General features: G+C 38.2%; 1 long non-coding RNA gene across 2 annotated transcripts in view; it reads right to left on the bottom strand.

Annotated features, from left to right (window-relative positions):
* Nucleotides 1-8,425, bottom strand: part of LOC144297624 (uncharacterized) — a 71,188-nt gene extending 62,763 nt beyond the window's left edge. For both annotated transcript variants that reach the window (XR_013364584.1, XR_013364583.1), the window contains exons 1-4: nucleotides 8,217-8,425; nucleotides 7,556-7,620; nucleotides 6,343-6,469; nucleotides 4,637-4,697 (exon numbers count right to left, since the gene is read on the bottom strand). This is a non-coding gene — a long non-coding RNA (uncharacterized LOC144297624). The remainder of the gene's footprint in view (nucleotides 1-4,636; nucleotides 4,698-6,342; nucleotides 6,470-7,555; nucleotides 7,621-8,216) is intronic.
* Nucleotides 8,426-13,331: the final 4,906 nt, after the last annotated feature.

The following is a 13,331-nucleotide window of genomic DNA, read 5'->3' on the forward strand; positions in this document are numbered from 1 at the left end:
TTTTTTAGAAAGTAAAAAAGCATCACCAAACAGTAAAAGAAACATATAGATAGTTCTACATGTTACTCCAGTCAATGAATGACAAAACCATTATAGCAAGAGAGTTAAGATTTTCTAGCCCATACCCTTTCTGGCAGGGCTGCACAGCTGTTTTCCCACATAAATTCCTCATGTAACCTGTAATTTTTCACTTTTCTCATAGACTCCACCTCTGGCAGCCTGGTGGTTTCATGCATCTCATAGTCTCAGCATGAATCATGGCATAACTCACTAGAATGCCAAGTAGCCAACAGGGGCTGTCAGATGACTAGTCTCCTATCTTCCCCGGAGCCCAGCGTCAGCTGGTGCTGTCCTCCTGAAAAATGAACTAATTTAATCAGTGAGTGCCTTCCTTGCTGCCTGTGAAGGGAGGTGTTTGCTGCACTGAGTCTGGTTATAAACATCTTCAGTTTTATAGTGAGAACCTTGTTCACTAAACATACATTTCTTTCTTTCTTTCTTTCTTCTTTTTTTTTTTTTTTTTTAAGATTTTATTTATTTGAGAGAGAGAGAAAGCACAAGTGGGCCATGGGGGGAGACACAGAGGGAGAGGGAGAAGCGACTCCCCCCTGTGCAGAGAGCCTGATGTGGGGCTGGGTTCCAGGACCCCTGAGATCATAACCTGAGCCCAAGGCAGACGTCTGCTTAACCAACTGAGCCACCCAGGTGCCCTGAGCGTACATTTCATACACCACTAGATAAAGCCACAGTAGACGGTGACAGTACAAAGAAGAGGTCTACACAATCCATCCAGATGATTTTATTATAAGTACTAAAAGTAATGTTTTGTCACAAAAGGCAACTCAAGTGAAAATAGGAAGCAGTTGGGATATCAGGTCAAAAAGTATAAACTAGACACGTAGTCACTTTACAAATAATACTCTGCTGAGTTCTTTCTTTGCTTTCCTCCTCCTTCCCTCTCATTCCTCCTTTCCTTTCCTTTCCTACCCTGGAAAATGTTAAGCATATGCTAAATTAGAGAGCTGGTACTCATCTCACAGCTTTGACAATTTTTAACACATGCCAATTTATCTCATCCATATTCTTCCCACTACCCCCTTCCCCTGGATTATTTTAAAGCAAATCTCAACATCATTTTATTGCCTCTGATGATTTTTTCAGAGGTTCGCAGGCTCTTCAGCACTGCTGCTCCCTTCTCCATTTTTGGCATTGCTTATTTGTACCTTCTTTCTTCTTTTCTTGGTAGTCTTGTCCAGCATTGATTAATTTCGCTATATTTTTTTAATGAAACTTCCTTCTTTATTAGCCTATTTGTTTACTATTTCATTAATTTCTTTTATCTTTATTAGTTTCTTCTGTTTACGTTCTTTTGTTCAATTGGATATTCTTTTCCTAATTTCTTAAGATGTATGATAGCTCATTTATTTTCAGACTTGCTTCTTTTCTAATAAATGTATCCACCATTGTAAACTTCTAAATATGGCATTAGTGGCATTTCACAAGTTTTGATATGTAGTTTTATTTTCAGCCAGATCAAAATCTTTCCCAATTTTCATTGTAATTTTTTAAAAGATTTTATTTCTTTATTAATGAGAGACAGAGAGAGAGGCAGAGACATAGGCAGAGGGAGAAGCAGGCTCCCTGTGGGGAACCCGATGTGGGACTCGATCCCAGGACCACAGGATCACAACCTGAGCCAAAGGCAGATGCTCAATCAATGAGCTACCCAGGTGCCCCTATAGTCAACTAAGAAATTGGTTAATCATGTTATTAAAATCTTCTACCTCCTTACTGATGTATTTTCTTGTCTACTTGTTATATTTATTATCTTGCTGTGTTAAAATCTCCCTCTTTAATTATAAACTCATTTATTTCTTTTTATTTCTGTCAGCCTTTCTTTATATATTTTGAGGTTATGTTCTTAAGGTACATGACACTTATAATTGATATCTCTTTCTGGTGAATTAAGCTTTTTACCTTAAAGAAAACAGCCTTTTAGAAATCTTTTATATTTTTTTCTTAAAGTTTACTTTGACATTAAATAAATTTGCCTAATATACCTTCGTTCTTCTGGTTAGTATTTATACAATATAATATCCTCATCATTGAAATTTCAAATATTCTGTGCCACGATATTCAAATTTGTCTCCGATAAACAGAAGAGTAGTTTTTTTCTTTAAATCTAGCCTGGAATTTTCAAGTAATTAGAGCATTAGACCATTTAAATTCAAGATAATTGCTTTTATATTCAGTTTTATTTTATTTTATTTTATTTTATTTTATTTTAGGTTTTAATTTTAACTCCAGTTAGTTAACATATAGTGTAATATTAGTTTCAGGTGTACAACACAGTGATTCAATATCTCCATACAACCCTCCGTGCTCATCAGGACAAGTACACTCCTTAATCCCCATCACCTATTTCACCCATCCCCCCACCCGCCTCCACTCTAAGACATGAATAGACATTTTCTACTACTATTCTTCACCTTCATGAAGGCATTGACATCCAGTAAAGATTAGTTGTACTCAGCACCTGTGATTTTGTGAATTGTGTAGATTTCAAAACTATAAACCCAGGAAGGTTCTGCAACTGATGAGAAAAGTGACGGATGTTGGGGGGCCTGGGAGGCTCAGTAGGTTGGTTGAGTTTCGAGCTCTTGATTTCAGCTCAGGTCATGGTCTCAAGGTCATGAGATTGAGCCCCATATCCTGCTCTGTGCTCAGTGAGGAGTCTGCTTCTCTCCTTCTCCCATTGCTGCTCCCTCCCTGCCCCTGCCATTGCATGCATGCTCTAGCTCACTCCCTCTAGAATAAATAAATAAATCTTAAAAAAAAAATAGAAAAGTGATGGATGTCACATATAGCTTTCATTACGATTCTTAAATGTATTCATGGCCCCTAGAAAACCAGGAGAAATACAAATTTCTGGGCTCTGTTTATGACATTCTGGATTTATACTAGACCTGGTTTGTAAATGAGCTCAGGTAATTTGTCCTGGGGAATTATAGAAATAATGGAATAGGGCCCCTTGGTAATCACTTTGCAGTGACAATGTGCTTAGTATATTATGGTGACTAATGTTGCCTTGCCACCAACCAGCTAGGGACCATTGTAGGGAGAAAACTTTATTCAGAAGACAGCTTAACATCCAGAGTAATGTACCAGATGTCCCAAAGCCAGAGTCTATAATAAAGTTAATTTAGTTAAGACTCAAATCAAGACACTATCTCTATGAAAAATAATTAGTTGTATTTAACTTAAACTGTAGAAATTGTGCTTTTTTTCTTACGCTATTTAAGTTAATAATGTGAGTTACATAAGGTGGCAGTTTTGATACTGCTTTCCCATCAATGAAAAATATTTGCCCATCACATTAAAGCTCCATTGAACGTATACTATGTAACATACAGTAATATTAATACTATGCATGATATTTCTCATTGATCTTCACCATAATATTACAGAGTAGGCATTATAAGGAAAATGAGGCAGAGAGAGATGAACTTAGTCATGATTACAGAACTAGTGAGTAGCAGAGCCAATATCTGAAGTCAGGTTTATCTATTCCAAAGGCTATGATTATACTAACCTACAACCCCGCCTCCCCAAATTATGAGACTTTATGGACGTGTTGGAAAGAAAATGTGGTGTGGGATTTATTTAAAGGCTGAATTTGGTATATTCATCTTTATTTTTTTCATTACCAGTATTATCATTCAGGGCTGGACAATGGCTGCTACAAAAGATATCTAGCTTTGGGATGGATAATGTTTCACCATAAAAGCACTGGAAAGATTTGAGAGGGCTTCTAACAAAGTTTCTGAATGCTATGCACATTTCTTCAGAACTGTAGAATACATAAATAAAACATAGATCTGGTCTGTAACAATGAATTTACTTTAAAATGACAAAGAAAGCTGTGAGTCTCAAGAATATAATATTACAAGAAGACAAGAGAAGCACTGTCATTTAGGGCAGAAGAAATTACAAGCAAACAAAAAAGATATCCTAGAGCCAAGAGGTGTGAAATTATGGATAGAGGAAGAGAAAAAGGGATGAAGGAGAAGAAAAGGTGGAGAAAGTCAGAGAGAGAGAAAAAAAAGAAAAAGTAAGAAGAGTAAGGGAACTTAATCCAGCATACATCTATGGAAGAAGTCCAGGGATTTATTTTTTATTTTATTTTATTTTATTTTATTTTATTTTATTTTATTTTATTTTATTTTTATTTATTTATTTTTTAAAGGTTTTATTTATTCATTCATGACAGACACACAGAAGGGGAGGGAGAGAGGCAGAGACACAGGCAGAGGGAGAAGCAGGCTCCATGCAGGGAGCCTGATGTGGGACTTGATCCCGGGTCTCCAGGATCACGCCCTGGGATGAAGGCGGCGTTAAACCGCTGAGTCACCCGGGCTGCCCAAGTCCAGGGATTTAAATATTGACTGTCTTTGTGGGAAGTTAGTAACATTTAAATATTAGGTTCCCCCACTTACAAGAAGAAGGGAAAAGCTTGATTTTTTTTCTTTTTGTTTTGAGGACATGGCCCTATGTAATTACTGCTATATAAGTATTAACCTGTATTTTGTGTATTCCTTTAAACATAATCATACTTTTCAGTTCTTAGCAGACTTACCATGTTTGAAGATATAACTGAGCTTGATTTCACACATTGCAGAGTAACTGGAATCTTCTTCCTTATGTCAAAAATTAAGTTAAAAACAAAAAAGAAACAAAAGAAGATTAAAAATGTGGAAGCCCAGGGGTACCTGGGTGGCTCAATTGGTTAAGCACCTGACTCTTGATTTCAGCTCAGCATCACGATTTCAGGGTCATGGCATCGAGCCCAGTGTCAAGCTCCCTTCTCAGCAAGGAGTCTACTTGAGACCCTCTCTCTCCCTCTCCCATTGCCCCCGCCCCCCACCTGTCATGCTCTCTCTCCCTCTCTCTCTTAAATAAACAAATAAATCTTTAAAAAAAAAATGTGAGAAGCCCAGAGTTAGACATTAACTTGGGTCACCAGCTAACGAGCCTGTTTGAGAAATGAGCTATTTCTTCACTTTGTCTAAACTTATTGTGCATTCATTAAAATGACAGAAATCTCCATGTTCCATGAACATTCCTTTCATGGCGAGGTGTGTCTCAATGATGCCATAGCAATACAATAAATCAGTGAAAACAGATTGGCGTTAAATCTGCCGAAAACAGATTGCTGAAAACCACAGTGGTAGGGAGGTCAAGCTAGGTAGGTGGCCTGCTTCCAGACGTTATTCAATAAAGTAAATAAAGGAGCTGGGCAAAACCGGGGGAAGCCGTAATTCTCAGGCTGATAAGAGGTACAGGTCAAGCTGACACTGACATGACCTAGCCTTGTTTCACCTTCGCTCAAGTGTTCGAGAAGCGCCACTTGCTATTTATTTCATTTACTCTAAGCTACTCGCCCCACTGGAACTGGATTAAGTTACAACTGTTGCGTTTCTCTTGGAGACCTTGGAAAACTGTGCCCCACAGCTTTTCATCGGTGTCTCAAATGGGACTGCCAATAGTGAAGATCTCTCGGGGAGAAACATGTCATCAAAAATTGCAAGTTCTCAGTCACACCTTTTAATGGAAAAAAAAAGTTTCTCCTCCCACTGCACCCCAGCTTCTGCTCTTAGCAGGGAACTCTTTAAACCAAACAAACAACTTCGAAAACCTCTCCAGGGTCCCTCTTACCCTTGTCAGAACTGTATTGCCCACTTTTGGCTATAAGATCTGGTTTTCTTCCCAGTCCCTGGTGGTCTTGGCAAAACCTCATGCAGGTTCCCATGCCACACACCCATGGAGGAGATTGTAGGGCTTGGTGGTTACAGGGAATGAGCCAGGGAGTCTTACATTTTAGTCTCTGCTGAGCAACTCAACTCTCTGACCCTGCAGATGAGTCACTTGGATAGCATTGACTGAAAGGGAGAATTTGGGGGCAAATATAGGAACCTTCTCTGAAATCCAGATGCTGTTTGTGAGCTGTGTTTTCCCAGATCAAATAAACAAGCACCAAAAGCAGTCATCCAGGCCCCATGGAAAAAATATTATGTGCCCCAGATGCTTTCATGGCTAGTGGGTGGCTAAATTAGGCTCTTGTTTTGTCTAAAGGCATTTGAGTATATAAAAAAAATTACATAGCAAATATCTGGTGTCCTGACTCTCTCAAATTATGAAAACTACTGGTTTTATAATATGTCAGTGGCAAAGAATAAACATAAATTAAAATCCACTTTACCAATAAAACATGTTGCTTGCATATTATAGAAAAGAAAAAAAGCATCAAGTCAAAACATTGTGATGTCCTAGACCGTTACTCACAGTCATGCTATTCTGGGGTCACACTGCAATCATCATCAGCTGTTACAATGGAAATTTGAAGACCTTCAGGTTTCTCAGAAGAAAAGTTGCACAGGGTTTGAGATTTCTTGTAAAACCTTCAATCTTGCTGAAAAAAAATCCCATCAAATACCAATTTCTGTTAAGTGGGTAGGAGACATTTAAACTCTTCAAAAATTAAAAAAAAAACTCTTCATCAAGGATTGTTTTCTTTTGTTTATTTCTTTTAAGATTTATTTCTTTATTTATTTGAGAGGGAGAGAAAGTGGGGGAGGGGAGAGGGACAGAAAGAGAAGGGGGGAGAATCTCCAGCAGACTCCTGGCTGAGCAAGAAGTCCTGAAGCAGGGCTGGATCTCATGACACTGATGTTATGACTTGAGCAGAAACTAAGAGTCGGTCACTTAGCCTACTGAGCCATCCAGGCACCCCTTGAGGGTTGCTTTCTTTTAGAACATTTATTGGATTTGGATGTTTACTTCCCTCCAACTGTGAAGCTCCAGGATAGATGCTCTGGAAATCTCCAAAGAAAGTCAGACTCAGTCATCCCAGACTTTCTTAGTTCCCATTTCTTCTTTTTCATCCTCTCAGCCAGACACCTGGGAAATGCAGGGATTACCTCCATCTAGCACCTCTTTCTTACCTTTTCACATCATGGAAGAAACCTTCTGTGTTAAGCAAATGTTTTCCTCCTCCTCATCAATGCTTCCTCTCTTCTTCTTTATTATCTAGGGGATGCTTCTTGGTTGATAATCTTTGGGTTGTCCCTTGCCTATAAGGCAGGGTGTTCCCTACTTTCCCTTCGGTTTTCAAGGTCTTTTCTGAAGGCCATCAAACATCAGCCCACATTCTATCATCTTGGCAATTATATTAATGGAAGAAGATTTGATGTAGATGTGAAATAAAAAGGGGATTAAGAGGTAGATACATGGAATGATAATCTTGGGTACATCAATAAGTTTTGAGAGGTAACTTTTCCCTTTTGAGGATCTATTTTTCTTATTGGCAAAATTATATTTATATAATATATTATATAGTATATACATAAATATATAAATATATGAAGTATATTTATATAATGCAAATATATCATATAATATAAATAGATTATATACATAGAGAGAGACAGAGACAGAGATAGAGAGAGGGAGAAGGAGGGCGGGAGAGAAAGATATTTATTATGAGGAATTGGCTTACATGATTATGGAGGCTGAGAAGTCCCACAGAAAGCATGTGGTGTAATTCATTCCAAGTACAGAGGCCTGAAAACCAGGAAAATAAATATTATATATATCTTAGTCTCAGGGTCAGAAAAGATGAGATGAGCTATCCCAGCTCAAACAGTGAAGCAGGGTTAAAAAAGATGCTAATTCCTCCTTCCTCCACCTTTTGTTCCATTCAAACCCTCAGTGGACTAGATAATACCAACACACATTGGGGAGGGCAATGTACCTGAGTCCACCAATTCAAATATTAATCCCGTCCAGAAACATCCTCCAAGATACCCAGAAATAATGTTTAACCAGGGTACCCACTGACGAGTCAAACTGACACATAAAACTAACCATCACACCCACCACATAATGATGTTATGATTTTTTTCTCTTTTTGAAGTAATTTATGCACACTTAAAAAATGGCTGTCTGGAAACCTTTCTTTTTCTCTACACTTAAATTCTCCATGGTGAGAATTTTAAGCCAGGGAGGAGCTAAGAGTAAACCATGCCAGAGATTTCTGGGCTGGTAGGACCACCTGATCCTCTGTAACCCATGCAATAGAGTAGTAAGTAAACATTTATTATGCACTTTATATGTGCAAAAATCATCCTTTGGTTTTGAAGTATGTTAACTCACTTTACCTTTACAATAGCACTGCAAGGTAAATGTGATTATCCTCATTGAAGATCAGAAGTCTGAGGAATAGCGGTTGAGTAAGTTACCCCAAGGTATACAGCTGGCAAATGGCAGAGCGGAGATGTGAACCCAGGGAGTCTGACCAGGAAGCCACACTCTTTAAAAACACTATGCTCAGGAGATCCTCACACAGAGTTCATACATTTCGCTGGCTTCTCCTACATAATATAACAAATTTTATTGTAAAACCGGTTCTTCAGCTATAGATTCCACAGCATTATCATTTGTCTTAAAAATTCTACTACACGCTACAGCATCCTTGATCACTTTAATGTAAGCAAACAAATCGCCATCCAAATTTCACCTACCCTCTGTGTATGACTGACAGCTTAGCCATGAAAATGTACTCATGGGCCAAGGTCAAAGCCCCAGGTCCTACATTTAGTCTTTCCCTTCACTGTTTTCCCTGCTTGTAACAACTGCCAGGCTGAAACCCCTCCTTTGTGCAGTCTTTTCTGATTAAAGCAGGGAGCTCTCATATTCACTCACCTAACAAATAGTTGTCAAGGACTTACGTTAAACCACACCATGCTAGAACATAGGAAAACCAAGTTAATAGGATATACTGTCTTGGACTTATTGAGTTTAAAGTCAAGATAGGGAAACTATTAACAGCACTCGGTAGCCAATTCTCCATGTCAGAGACATAATAAAATTAACCTGCATAAGCTCTTCAGATTAAAATGTTTTTCAAAAAAAAATAAATAAAAAAATAAAATGTTTTTCAAAAAACACAAATCAAATGTAAAAATTATATTTCTCATTCCAATATTTTCTATTTCTACCACCGTGTGTTCTTTTTTTTACAGTAATTCTAAAGATAGAGACATAGACTACAAACCCATATGTGCACTTTTGTGTACACATGGACCATTATATAAGGAAACAATTGTCTTTTACTCATGTCCTGATCAATAGAAAAATGGCACTTCTATCCTTCCCTGTCTTGAATGTTCTTCTGCACCTCTTCTGCACTAAAATCTCGGGCATACTTGCATTGCACTACAGGCTTGGGATACATTGACTAATTTATTCTATGACTTCTGTAAACTTAGTTCAGGAATATTTTATGTGGTAAATGATATCAAGGTGCTTTATAAATTTTCCTATTATTATAAGATATTAGGAGTGAAAGAGAAATATTAGATGAACTCTAGAAAAATCCTTTTATTTTTCTGAAATTGGCCTTTAATTTCAATGGATTCAGACAGCAATGGATGCAAAACCTATTTTTACTTTTTATATATTTATTTATTCATTCTAATTATTGATTTAAAAAATTGATTTGAAATTTACAGAACATAAAATTAACTGTTTTAGAGTGTGCATTTGAGCGGTATTTAGTACATTCTCAGTGTTTTACAACCACCACCTCTAAATTCCAAAACATTTTCATCATATTGAAAGGAAAACCTGTACCCATTACTCATTCTCTCCTCCTCCCCTCACCTGTCTCTTCCCCACCCTCCAGCCCCTGGCAACCAGTCATCCATTTTCTGTCTCTATGAATTTGCCTATTCTAGACATTTCATATAAATGGAATCACATCATATGTGACCTTTCATGATTGGTTTCTTTCACTTAGCATGATGTTTCAAGGTTCATCCATCTAGTAGCATCACCCCATTCCTCTTTATTGCTGAGTAATACTCCATTGTATGGATGTGCCACATTTTGTTTATCCATTCATCCATTGGTGGACATTTGGGTAATGTTCATTCTTTGACTATTGTGAATAAGGCTGCTGTGAACATTTGTATTCTTGTGTTTTTGTTTCAATATATGCTTCCTTTTTTCCAAGCATATGGTACATTACTACTAGCTATAATCACCATGCTGTACCTTAGATTTCTCTTAAAACTGAAAGTTTGTGCTTTTTGATCAATACCCTCCCTCTTCCTCTACCCCAACCTCTGTTAACCATCATTCTACTGTGTTACTATAAGTGCAGTATATTTTTTCTTTTTGATTCCATGTCTAAATGAGGTAATGCAATATTTGTCTTTCTGTATGTGAAAGCGTGTTTTCAGATTCTGTAAGCATGTGTCATAACTGAAGGCTATTCCTACTGCTGGTACTTTCTTTCATCATCTTACCATCAAGCTAATTCAAATTCCTTTTTCGAGTCTTGGCTTAGATGAAGTTTCCTCCTGATGCCTTTTCTAACGCTTACACTGCCTGAGGTGCTTCTCCTCTGTGCCTCCAAAGCACTCCACAATAACACCCTACTATTCACTAGTCCCTCCCAATGGACTGTGAGTCCCTCTGACTGTCAGTGCCACCAGGGATGAATATGATCACAATCCTTAACACAGTGTTCCTCAGAGCAAGTGCCCAGATTTAAGTATAAATAAATGAATAAAGTACATGTCCCTTTTGAGTTTTTGAGGAAAAGGAGAGAAGATTCTTAGAAAGGATCTAAATGGAGGCAGCGTGTTCCAAACCATACTACTTCTTAAAGGTAGAGTATATTCATTTAGCTAAATGATTCAGGGAAACCAAACATAAAACTTTAGCAAACTCCTTGCTTTTTTTGTAAGTGGCATCCATGTCTGTATGCCCATTATCGAGTACAAAATCCTGCTAATGGTAGGTTCTCAGATATCAAGGCCATCATGCAAGCATCTACCATAGAGAAAAGAAGGGTCGACTGCAACAATGACTGGGAAAATAGACCCCAAGGGAGAATAGAGAGGGCTATTTGTCCAGCAAAAATACGCTTTGGGTAGGAGGAAGGAAACTGAGACATCTGAAGAAGAGCATTGACATGATGTCATCAAGGGCAGAACCATAACAATGGGATACCTTGAGTTGGGGTAATAGTTTGAAAAACATCTTGTGGTTACCCAAAGGATAACCAAACTTATTTGTGCCTTTCCAATTTCAAGCATCCAAGTTATTTTCTTTCCCTAAGATTAAAGTAGTTCTGGGGCCTGGGAACTGGGTTAGATGTTTCTCTTTTCTACTTTCTCATTGGACTTGTCCACCTTCACTGATCTGCCTCCTTTCATCAGATGTGAGCTGCTAAGAGCTCCCCAGCCCAGTGCCTGGGACATGGCAGGGGGAGTGGATGTACACCTGAACAAGTATATGAAATAATTAAGTGGTGAAAGGATTAATGGATGAATGGCTTCTTCACATTTAAAACAAGGAATCTGGTTTTTCCTTCCCTACCAGTTTTTCAATTAAAGATCATGACTCCCTGGAAGAGGGGAATAGATAATTTGCGTATCAGCCAGCCTTATTCATTTATCTTTCATCCTCAAACATTTGTCAATCAATTACTCTCTGCATAGCTCTCAAATAGGCACTGAGATATACAGATTAATAAGAAAAAAAAATCCTGCCTGTAAGGAGTTTCTGATACAGCAGACAGATGATGTACACGGAGATCAAGTATCATTTAATATCAGCAAATACTGATGGATCATTTTACTTTCTAAACGCTGGAAAATGGCTTTGTTTACTAAGCTGAGAATGATTTGAACATGAGAGTTTTGGCACAAGACCGCCTACTGAAGGAAAAATCTGAGTTTATGTGCTTATTTAGCTGTGATGAAGTTTAATTAAAAAGCAAGTATAGAAGATTGCTCTTTGTGTGATTATTTAGATGTCATGAAATTTAATAAAAAAGCAAGTATAGAACGGTTTCTTTCTGTTTGAAGTTTTAGCAAAGATAATTTTCATTTCTCTAAATCATCATCTAAATCATCTTCCACTCTTGGTAGCTCTTATTATCTATCTTGGGGCAAAATGGAAAATTCATAAACAGAAGTAAAAATACTAAAAAAAAAAAAAAAAAAAAAAAAAAAAAAAAGGAAGTAAAAATACTAGTCATGTCCCAGGACGGAAAACAGTTCAGTTCACCTGGCAGCATTAGTCTGTCTCTATTTCACAGTGAAAGGGAGGAATTGCTTTTATTCCTTTCCTACTGATTTTATTTCACTATCAAATGACTGTAGGAGAAGACAAAATAAAAATCTTTTATTTGAATGTTGGCTCCACAGGTCACTATGTGTCCTCAGGCACATCACTTCTGTGGGACCTGAGGTTCTTTCTCTGTTATAGAAGGCAAAAAGAGTAGTTGTGCTTTTGAGCAGGGAGATCTCAAAAGTTTTGCTTAAGCATTATCAGGTTCTGATTCTGAGGGAGACACTTGCGGAGTGGCCAGGTTAAGAACTCATTTTCTGGGACACAGAATTTCAGGGCGTTATTAAACAGGTGGCCCAGCATCGTTAACCTGGGCTCTGATGTCACACAGACCTGGGTTTGAGGTCAAGCTAGAACTTACTAGAACTTCTTAAGCTAGATATCCTCAGGGAAGTTATGTATTTAGAATCTGTAACTGTATCTATAAAACGAAAATGTACCTCATGAAGTTGTCATGAGAATTAAAAGAAAAAGAAAACATCAAATGCCCCAGTTCTCACTAAATGGTCGTACACCGTGCCTCCTGTCTGTGAGCACACCCCTCAGCTAGTACACAGGCAATGGAGATGGGTGTTTGGTAGGGCCAGAGAGTCTCACGGGAAGCTTATAGTTCTCTTGTGCCCTAGATCACCAGAAGGCACCTGCAGTCAGGAAAACTTATTTTCATCGACTCCAGCAAATCAAAGGTAGGCTCCCCCAAAGTAGGACTAAATGAAAAAAAAATCTCAGACAAAGGGACCATGGTTGGCTATGCTAATACCCATTTCTAGGCATTTGTGAGGCCAGCCATAGCTGGCAAGACTTCCTTTTCCAAGAGGGGAACTCCCTCTACCATGGCTTAGGGCAAAAGTCCAGACTTCACCCTGTCTCTTTCCAGAACACAAGAAATCTCTCAGTTTGTGTTTATGAGAAGATCGTCAGATTAGCTCCAGCTGAAAGTAAAAAGAATGTCATCCTCTTCTCAGCTGCGCAGAGCCCACAGAATTTGCTGAAGGCATGGAAGGGTTGTTTCTCCTCCATGTGCCTGTACATTTGTTGTTGGCCGGGTGGGGGTGGGGGGCACAGACAGGAGTCATATTGGAATAATGCCCTCAGAGCTGGGATGCGCCTTGTGCTCTTGTACACTGTGT

Source organism: Canis aureus, chromosome 25, assembly GCF_053574225.1.
Source record: "Canis aureus isolate CA01 chromosome 25, VMU_Caureus_v.1.0, whole genome shotgun sequence".
Lineage (NCBI taxonomy): Eukaryota > Metazoa > Chordata > Mammalia > Carnivora > Canidae > Canis > Canis aureus.